The sequence below is a fragment of the Lactuca sativa genome, chromosome 6, assembly GCF_002870075.4.
Source record: "Lactuca sativa cultivar Salinas chromosome 6, Lsat_Salinas_v11, whole genome shotgun sequence".
Classification (NCBI taxonomy): Eukaryota; Viridiplantae; Streptophyta; class Magnoliopsida; order Asterales; family Asteraceae; genus Lactuca; species Lactuca sativa.
In genome coordinates this window covers 89,153,934-89,165,028 of record NC_056628.2, presented here as the reverse complement: position 1 = coordinate 89,165,028, position 11,095 = coordinate 89,153,934, and positions in this window count along the sequence as shown.

Sequence of the window (11,095 nt, the reverse complement as noted above, 5' to 3'; positions counted from 1 at the left end):
TCACCGTAACAAACTCAGTACCCTGCTTGAGGGTCAGAAACTCCTGGTCCAAACGCTCCCTCTCCACCTGGGGAACATACTCATCTCGGAACATGGCAGTGAACCTCTCCCAGGTCACTGCCGCAAGCTCAGCAGGCGTAAAGTGCGCCGTCACAAACTTCCACCAGTCCTTCACTCCCAAGCGAAGCTGGTTCAGCGCGAACCGAACTCTCAAATGCTCAGGAGATGAGCAAGTGAAGAAACACCCCTCTATGTCAGAAATCCATCTCATAGCCGCCACCGGGTCGTCGGTCCCATCAAACTCCGGCGGTTTTGTGTTGCTGAACTCTCGGAACAGCAACGCATCACCACCCTGCGGCCTCGCGGCAGCAATTGCTGCGGTGGCCGCAGCAATAGCAGCCTCAGAAAGAGCACCATATCGCTCATCGAAAGTCTCAATCAGCATGGTCTTAATAGACCCGAACATCTCTGGTATCTCTGCCCTGATGGCCGCAGCCACCTCCTCATGGATGATCCGGCGGATCTCCTCATCACTGGCCCCACTGCTCTCAGGCATAAGACGTGTCCTCACCATGATCTACCTCTGAAATACAACATACGATAAATTAGAATCCATTCGAGCATACTCACACTCGACAACTCATTCCTCCTTGATTCTTGGCATTCCAAAGATTCTTACTTGGGTTGTACACCGCCCTGGTGCTTTCAGTAGTACGGGCCCAATACTACTGTCTGCACCGTATCAGAATACACCCCAAGTCCTCCTCTTCGGATCCCAAGTTCCAAGTACTCTATTATGCATAATCCACTCTCTAACAGATCTCTCATAAGCTCCTCGCTGCTACCTACTCACTCTCAAGCATCTCATAGCAGCTCACCTCTCCCTAGGCTAAGGCATCACAAATCAGGTCACTCTAGTCCTAATATGAGTACCTAGCCTACTCTAGCATGAGAACACATTATATCAATATCAATATCACATAACATGAGGGTATTTTGGGAAATCACCGTTCGGGTGCGGACTGATCGTACACACAACTTTGCTCTGTGTTTTTCCAAAAATCTTTTACTCTTTTTTGAAATTACTTCTCAAATCCTCAGTTTGAGTTCAAATACGCCCGAAGGTGCACTCGAATCCCTCAAACCAAGGCTCTGATATCAACTTGTAACACCGTAAATTTCAAAAACAAATTTTCTCATTTTATAAAAACATAATTCATTTAATATCCATAAAAACATCAATGTTTGAAACTCAATCCATGCCATATAAAAATCCCAAGATCTCATAACATAAAAATCCCATGTGTGTACTGATCAAGCCGGCGCCTTCCCACGGTCATCACTAGTACCTGAAACAAATAACACCAAACACTGTAAGCACAAAGCTTAGTGAGTTCCCCAAAATACCACACATAACACATAGTAGCCACTCGAGGCTATAACTCTGTGGGTCCGTGGACCCTACTCTGTGAACCCTCTGGTTCTAACTCTGTGAACCTTCCGGTTCCAACTCTATAAACATGCACAGCATAAATCACATAGAAATAATGCAGTACAGCACATGACATACATATAGCATACAAATACTTTGTCACATAACTCTGATTACCTACTCAAGTTAAAGTATAGTGAGAAGACTCACCTCGCGTATCTCGATAACTTGCGAATCCCGGAAATCACTCGCGCTCGATCCCCCGAGCTATAATCCTCCTATAACACAATATATCTCTAATTAACACTTTCACAACTAAGGTTGACTAACCCTATCAAGTCAACACTGGTCAACTCTGGCCAATGGTCAATGGTCAACTTTGACCGGACTCGGCGAGTGCACTAGAGCGACTCGGTGAGTCTATACGTGTTCACTGACTCCCTCGGATCCTCTCTTGACACGTCGAGTACTTCCCTAACTCGACGAGTTCCACCTGGCATGAATCGCGGGGCCACCACGACTCAACTCGCCGAGTCTCAAGAACAACTCGGCGAGTTCCGGCTTGACTCAGCCCCCTATTGACTCTCCCTGACTCACTAGGTCATCCCCCAACCCGGCGAGTCTACTCGCTGAACAATTTACGCGAAACCCCAACCCTACTCGTCGAGTCCCAAGAACAACTCGGCGAGTTCATGCCATCCACAAACTCTATTGACCTTCTGAGGTCAGATCTGCTTCCCCAAACTATAGATCTGGCCTTTCCAAGCATGAATGTCACGTAAAGTTTGAAACTTGATGCTTGTATAGCTCCCACAAGGCATCAAAAGGAGATTTGGTCCCAAAAATGACAACCTAGGTCCAATAACTCCATAATAACCCAAAAAGCTCCAAGGGTTAAGGTCTCTGGACCTCTTTGAGTCCAGATCCAAGGCACAAACTCGAAGAGGGACCATTTGCTTCACATAATCACTCTCCAAAGGGGTTAGAAAACCCTAAATCTAAAGATCAACCCTAAAACTAAAGGAGATTCGAGCTATTACCTCAAAATGAAGCCTCTGGACTCTGGATCTGCTGGAATCTCACCTCCTCCTTGCTCTTGCCACCTTCTTCTTGCTAAACAAGGAATACAAGGGCCCAAAAGTGACTTCCTCTCTCTCAAAACGATTTAGCTCTCTTAGGGTTCTCTCAAGGGACTGGTAGCCGCAATGGGAGGCTATAAGTACCCTTAAATAGGCTCCAAACCCAGGGAATTAGGGTTTCACTAAACAGCGTGGACTCGCCGAGTCCAGACGCGAACCCGTGCCCATAGCCGCGATCATACTCGGCGAGTTTGGGCTCCAATTCGCCGAGTCTCCCCACAAATCACCAAAAATATAAGAATGAATAATACCTGGGAATCCGGGCTGTTACAATAATCATAGCGTAAACTTGTATGGGTAATTTGGGAGTACTTACTTGAGCTTGGATGATTCCATGCACCACACCCTTTTCTCTTTTCAAAATTCTTTTCGGTTTTTCTAAAACTCTTTTCTTTATACTTTTTCTAAAACTGTTTTCTTTTCTCAAAATCGTTTTGTAAACTGGTTTTTCTCTTAAAAACTTTATACCACTTCCTTAGTTTGAGTTCAGACATACCCGGAAGTGTGTCCGAATCCCTCAAACCAAGGCTCTGATACCAACTTGTAACATCCAAAAAACACAGTCTGAAATTTTCGTTTAATTTAATAATAAAAACCATAGTCAATAAACCTCATATAAAAATCATAAGCAATGTATCTCAAAATATTATAACAACTGTCAAGTATATCAGCGTATAAACATCTCAGGCTGAACAAATGGTGTGTACACTACAATCTTCCCGAGCTCCTCTTTTGAAAACTAAGTACCTGAAACCAAAACTCTAAGCACGAAGCTTAGTGAGCTCCCCCAAACTACCACATACCATAAAATAACATATAAACACATATTAGGCCTTGCCCACTGCATCGGACCGAAGTCCGGAACTGACTGGGACCCCGTCCCCTGCATCGGACCGAAGTCCGGAACTAACTTTTAGCACCTGGGTCTTGGTACGTATTTCTTTCTAAGTATTTTGCATTTTTGGCCTTGGACTCGACGATTTGAAGGACCAACTCGCAGAGTAGAAGCGGGACGGGACGCGGGATTTAAGTGATGGACTCGATGAGTTGGGTCCCGGACTCGACGAATAGACCCTGTCTGGACAAAAAACCCTAATCCGAGGGTTTGCACCCTATTTAAACAATGTTATGTCGGCGACAACGTCCCTTATGCTCCCAGAACACCTCTCATTGAAACCCTAGCTGTTATTGAAGCAATCTAAGTCTTGTTGGTGGATTTTGGTGCTTGAGGTCTTAAGAAGGAAGGAGAAAAGCTTGAGGAAGCAAGTAAAGACCAAGGGAACCCGAGTTTGTGCACCCTCTACAGTTCATTGAAGGTAAAAAGTTGTAACCTTTCTCTTTCATTTATTAGATCCCTTTTGGGGGAGATTTAGGGCTTTTATAAGCCATTTTTGATGGCTAACCATGATTGCAAACATGGTTGGGGGTTAGAGCTTCTGAATCACGTCATTAAGGGAGTCACAAGGCAGTTGGGGACTGCTTTTGCACCCATGAAAGGTCTCATGCATCATAAGAGCTTGTTTTATTTCTTTTTGAGCTCAAAGTCCCATGCAAGCACGTAAAGTCTGTAACTTTACGAGCTAGATCGATTGTAGAAGCTTGGATCTATCTTTTGATCAAAGGTTGTACATCAGAAATCGAGGATTTAGAGTGTGGACGTGACCGACTCAGCGAGTCCGTTCCTGGGACTCGACGAGTCCAAGGTTTTGAGTCCCATATATGTTGAAGGTCAAAAGAACTCAGTTGAGTGTTAGAAGGGTTGTAACCGGACAGAAAGAGTGATCCAATGCATTGGACGTAATTTTAGACCTGGAGTTCATGGGACTCAACAAGTACTAGAACAGACTCGGTGAGTCCAAGGCAATCTTCTTAAGATTGAAAATGAACTCGACGAGTTGTTCATGCAACTCGGCGAGTCGAGGACATGACTTGTTCATCAGATGAAGGTGGACTCGACGAGTGTTCATACAACTCGGCGAGTCGGATGAGTTTCATGCGATGTTCATACAAGAGAGGAACTCGTCGAGTCAATGCCAAACTTGACGAGTCGAGACGTGGATAAGGACGATTAAAGGGTTAGGGACTCGACGAGTTGACGGCCCAACTCGGTAAGTCAGGTCAACTTGAAGTTGACTTTGAATGGACTTGGACTAACCCTGTTTAGGGTTGCACGTGTTGTGTGTTGACTTGAAGGTTGTCATGTAGGAATCGAGGAGTCGAAGTGAGTAGACTTGTGCGTCGAGAATAATTCAAACACTGCATGACATTGAGGTGAGTTACCTTCCAGTAGGGTGGGTCTAAGGCCACAATGTCGGCCCACCAAAAAAGGGTATTTAGAAGATGATTGTCTTTGTGATAATTATCTTGGTCTGGTTATGTGTTTTGATCATGGGATTTAACTGTATTACATGTTATGTGTGTAGTAGGGATTAGCTTCCCTGACAGTGGTCCTTAGGACCTAGGGGTAGGTCAGTACCCGGATATGCTTGACTGTATGCTTATATCTGTTGTTGCATGCTAGTGGTAGGGGTGAAATAGTCCCCAGTTACCGGTTGAAAGATACCGATGGCAGTTACCGGTTGAAAGATACCGATGGCAGTTATCGGTTGAAAGATACCGACGATATTGTATGGTATGTGGTATGATGGGGGAACTCACTAAGCTTTGTGCTTACAGTTATGGTTTTGGTTTCAGGTACCTCCTCGTCGAAGGGGAAGGAGTCGGCGGTGTAGCAGCGCATCACACACACACATGGTTTCCGCATTGAGTTTCTAGGATTGTACTCTGATTTTCATTACTTTTGATGCATGGTTTGAGACACAACATTATGATTTTGTAAGGTGTTGTTTTATCGACAATGTTTTGGTAATATGTTTATTAAACATATTAATTCAAAAATGAAATTTTCGGGCTTGAATTTTGGGATGTTACATAACTGCATCAGACCGAAGTCCGGAACTGACTGGGACCCCGTCCCCTGCATCAGACCGAAGTCCAAAACTAACTGGGACCCCGTCCCCTACATCGGACCAAAGTTCGGAAACTGACTAAACATAGCATATTGTAAACATATCAACTAGCATGAATACATATACTGCATACTGCATCGGAACAGAGTCCGGAACACATAACACAAAACATGCTTGAATCACAAAGACATCAAGCACTCTAACTACTGCACCAGACCGAGGTCCGGAACTAACTGAACATAGCATAACATAATCATAGCATATAATATGAACACATATACTACATACTGCATCGGAACAGAGTCCGGAACACATAACTCATACCATGTCGGTATCACAAAGACACCAAGCATACTGAACTACTGCATCGGACTGTAGTCCGGAACTACTGCTAACTAAATGGTTCGGCATTGTGGCCGTAAACCCATTCCTACTGGAAGGAAACTCACCTCACACTGTTGAAGTCCTGCTGACAAAACCATAGTTGTTGTATGACAGAGTCGTGAATCTGTCAACATCAAAATAACACCCAATTAATAATTGGATTCCACTGCTTAACCATAAATACATATTTTTGATAATTACTACATTACCCCAAGCTTGGCTTATTTAAGCCCAAGGCCAAATCCATAGGCCCAAAGTCAATTAGGAATCAAGGCCCAACATATAGCCCAATTTTCCAAATTGGGCTCAAGCCTCTACAAGGACTTCCATTAAGGCCCAATTGTTCGGTCCGATTCCAACATGTCTCATTCTAAGGGACTAATATCATACAACCATCTAGGCCCAAACTATGACCCATCAATGGCCCAATTTCCCAAATTGGTCCCAATCCTTCATATGGGCCTTACCCTAAAGCCCAACTACTTACTCTAGTCCATTTGATTATTCTTGGACGGCCCGTTAATAAACCAATTACCAAAGCCCAATCGAAAGACCCAACTCACAACCCAAGTAAAAATTAGGGTTTCACATAAAATGACGATTAGGGTCGAGTGTTTCTTACTTAACCCATTAAGGACTTAATCCATCAAGTCCTTTAAGTTACTAGATAAATGATATGGAGTGATTGGGCTTAATACAAAATTCCATTCCAATGGCCCAAAAGTGGGCCCAATAAGCCTAAGGCCCAAATACTCACAATTAGGGTTTTCTAACGCCTAATTAGGGTTTTCACCCAACCATGTCCTAATAGACCCAAAATTAATCTTTAAGCCCATTAGGGTTTTGCTAGTTCCATTAGGGTTTGCTTGTGGGGCACCACCCACAACCACCTCGGGTAGTGGTGGTCAATCGGCGGTACACGGCAGCGGCCACCACCTTACGGTGGTGGATACTATTATTTTTATTATTCATTGTTAATTACAATTACAAAGCCTTAATCCAAAATTACAAACACACTAACTAACACACACACAGCCACCCTAGTGGTGGCCGACGGTGGCTCGTGGTGGCGGTGGCTGTTCTTAGGAATTCCGGCTGGACAAAACACACACAACAATAGAAAATACACCCACACGCTTGCTTTGCCCGGAGCAGGAACACATCCACCCTCTTGGTGGCGTTGACGACGGAAGAATCACAGAGAGGCAGCAGTGGTGGTGGTTCGCGATGACAGCCGGCAGTTCCTCTTGATTCCCAATCAAGCAAACGTACGTGCACACTTGAAAACATGATCTGAAGACCGAGACATCTCCAACTCAGCCACTGCGGGTGGCAGGTGACAACTGGAACCCTAGAGACGGCGACCAACAGCGGCGGCGGCCCAAAACGGCAACCATAGGGCTGCTAGCGACAGCATTCGACATACACAACGTTGATTCACCGAGAACAACGAATGAGAGGAGAGGGAGAGGTGGCAGATAGGCTTTCCAGCGTTTCCGGTCGCTCACGAATCTCGCAGTAATATTTTCAGCTCGGTCGTCGATCTTGGCGGCCATCTCGGCTGTACACATCGGTTCCGGTAGTGGAGCTGGAACGGCGGCAATCCCCAGCGAAGCAACGACGGATGAAGGAGTCTCAGAGGGTAGTGGCGGCTGGGGAAAACACGATCTAGGGTTAGGGTTATTTGGTTGCACCCCTTTGACGAGAGGATGAGGGATCAGATATATCACGTAGCTCCAAACCAAACTAAATTGCCAAAAATACACTTTTGGTCCCTCCTCCCCATATTATTTTCAACATCAATCCAAAATTTACCTTTTAAATCCTGATACCATAAATTCCTTTCATAATAGATCCCTATATTACCAATAAGTCCCTTAAACCTTAAAATCTTTTCAATTTAAATCCATTTATTAGCAAACGGACGTTGGCTTCTGAAATCCTTTTCAAATTAAGTCCAGAGCTTGCACTTTTTATCCCCAACTCCTAAAATTGTAACAATCAATCCTCGAGACCAACACCTTGCTATAATATTATTGATTTTAGGGCTTCTATCTGTTAATAAATTTATTTATTTAAATAAACGGGGCGTTACATTATTCATATAATATATTAATAAACCATAATAACCTCTTTCTCCGTTAATCACCCAGTCAAGTCGCTTTGGTGAAGGCAACTCAAAAGGACCATGCTACAACCGGGTCAAGTACATACCAAATATAGTTATGGATTTAGACACTAATCCAACAGTCTTCCACTTGGATAAGTCTAATAACTATAAATACAAGTACGACTTCAGGATCCGGTTAGCAATCGTAGCTCTCAAAAAATCCGTTGTCAAACTCTGACTCGTCCTTTAGACAAGGAATCATATAGTCCTCTGTTCTCAAGATATTGTGCGGACAAATACATGGAACATAGTCATACTTATTGTCCAACAGTTTGTTTCTCGATCTCTGATTTGTCTGACATAGAACTTAATTAAATACATCAATTCAGTCCTAACCATGCCCGACACATAAGTCAAACCAAATCATCGAGGGGCCTAGATATCACTTTTACCCTCTTAGGATAAAAGGAATAGATAAACTTTGACTTATATTATATGCATTTACTATTCACTCATCAAATCATGCACAACAATGTGTTTTATAACGTCAAGTTACTGATGCGTTTACGCATTATCAATGCATAACCAACTTGCAAACAATAAACCATATATCTAGGTTTAAAGACTATATGATATTATCGTCTTGCGATCACTCATGATAAATTCCATGAAGTGATGCCAGCAAGTGTGGGTTTAATCCAATGCTCAAATCTTATTTCATAAGCACTCATGAACGTTGCAACAAACTTTTGCTATGTCCAATACACTTTAGACAGTCTACAAACCAATTCATGACAGTCTTCTTTCATACCTACTTCCAAAGTATGAGCGACTGTGTATTGTTCGAAAAATCTTATTATTTAGGAAGTCAAAACATGCAAAGTGAAACAATAGGTAAATAATTAACACAAGACAGTAACTTTATTTATAAATAATACTCCTTTATTTAATCATCAAATGTTAATTACAATTGATCTATTACACATTTCGAAGATATCTAATCTAAACTAATATCGTCCTTCGGCCTAATGCTCCTAGCGTGCTGCAGGTGTTTAACCCTACTCAGTCCCTTTGTGAGGGGATCTGTTGGATTATCCTCTGACGATACCCTCTTTACTATGAGGAGTCCCTCTTCTACCTGATGTCTAATAAAGTGATATTTCATGTCGATATGTCGGGATCTGCCATGATCCCTCGGTTCCTTGGACAAGGCAACTGCTCCTTCATTATTGCAGAAAATATCCATAGGCTCCTTTATGGCTAACACAACTCCATGGTCTCCGATGAAGTTATTCAACCATATCGCCTCCTTTGACGCTTTGCTCGCCACTATGTACTCTGATTCGCACGTTGAATCAGCTACAGTCTCTTGCTTGGAACTTTTCCAAGTCACTGCTCCCTCATTCAGGGTAAAGACCCAGCCCGACTGAGAGCGGTAGTTGTCCCAGTTGGTCTGAAAACCGGCGTCACTATACCCTTGCACCCTTAAGTCATCACTCCCACCGAGAACTAGAAACCATTCCTTGGTCCTCCGAAGGTACTTAAGAATATTCTTGACTACGGTCCAATGTGCTCTACCAGGGTTCCCTTGATATTTGTTGACCATGCTTAAAGCGAAGGCCACATCAGGGAGAGTACAAGTCATTGCAAACATGATCGAGCCAACTGCGGAAGTATAAGGTATTCGGCTCATCTCTGCTATCTCAGCTTCGGTACTCGGGCTTTGAGTCTTACTCAACTTGGCATTGCTTTGGATCGGTAACTCCCCTTTCTTGGAATTCTCCATACTAAAACGCTTTAGTACGGTTGTAGTACCGTACCAATTGAACAATCTTGGTACGGTCATGGTACAAAATTTTGAATATCACGATAATATCGTACCAACCAATTCATATTATATATATATATATATATATATATATATATATATATATATATATATATATACACGAAATCGTAAATTCCAGTTGTTAATTGTGTTTAGTGTTTATATTTTTAAGAATGTTATATAAGTTATTTGGTCGCATTAATCAATAGTTATTATCATGTTAAATCCCAAAATTAAAACATTACTTTAGCGTTACTTTCAATTGAATTCTTTTGTAAATTAAAAGAACTGTGTAACAAATTTCTTTACTAAACGTCTAAATTACACGATGTCTTTGCTTATTTTAAAATCTTACAATGGACTATTAAAAGAAGTCGGTATATACCATTACCAATTTGTACCAACCAAACTTGTTGGTAGCCAAATATATTGGTACCAAATATACTCGATACAATACGGGTAGCAAATTTTTTATATCAATTACAATTGGTACGGTACATGGTTTATGGAAAAATGAAATGGTATCGTACAAATTTCACTCCTAGTTGGAACCGTGGAAAAATGACAATCACATGGATTATTTTTGTAGTTTTCTCTTATTTTTTAATAAAGTCAAAATTATCGAGATTTGATTATAGCATTGGCCGTAAACCTACATACTATGTTAAATTAATTACTCAACAACTATAGTTATTTACTTTTAAAGACAACCAAAACTACCGAGTTTGGCTGTTTTCTAAAAATCGTTCTAATACATCCCGATTCCGAGTACTTTGTTGAATAACCCAGGTTTGACAGTATTGTTTAATTTCCGGCCGAGTTTTACAAGACTGTTTAATCTTCGTTCAAAACTTTGAAGGCCAAATGCAATGAAAGCTTATAAAGTCTTCAAATGATCTTCCACACACCAATATAGGACAAAAAAAATAATTGCCAACTTGCTATTCCCTTCATAATTTACAACACATTAACAAAATATCCTAGGTACTATGGTCATCATGATGTGCCAATGACTTCACATATAAAAGCGAACGAGAAGAATAAGCAAGGTAGAAGCAAACATCTCAACACTACAATCGCGTACACATATACACTGTCTCTATTATATGCGAGTATAAAACATCTTCAAGCTCTAACTAGGCATCAAAAAGACATTATCAAGAACATCTCAATAATAAAAAGTTTTTTTTCCCGTAACACTCTTGTTTTGTCTTCAGACACTATGCTCCATCC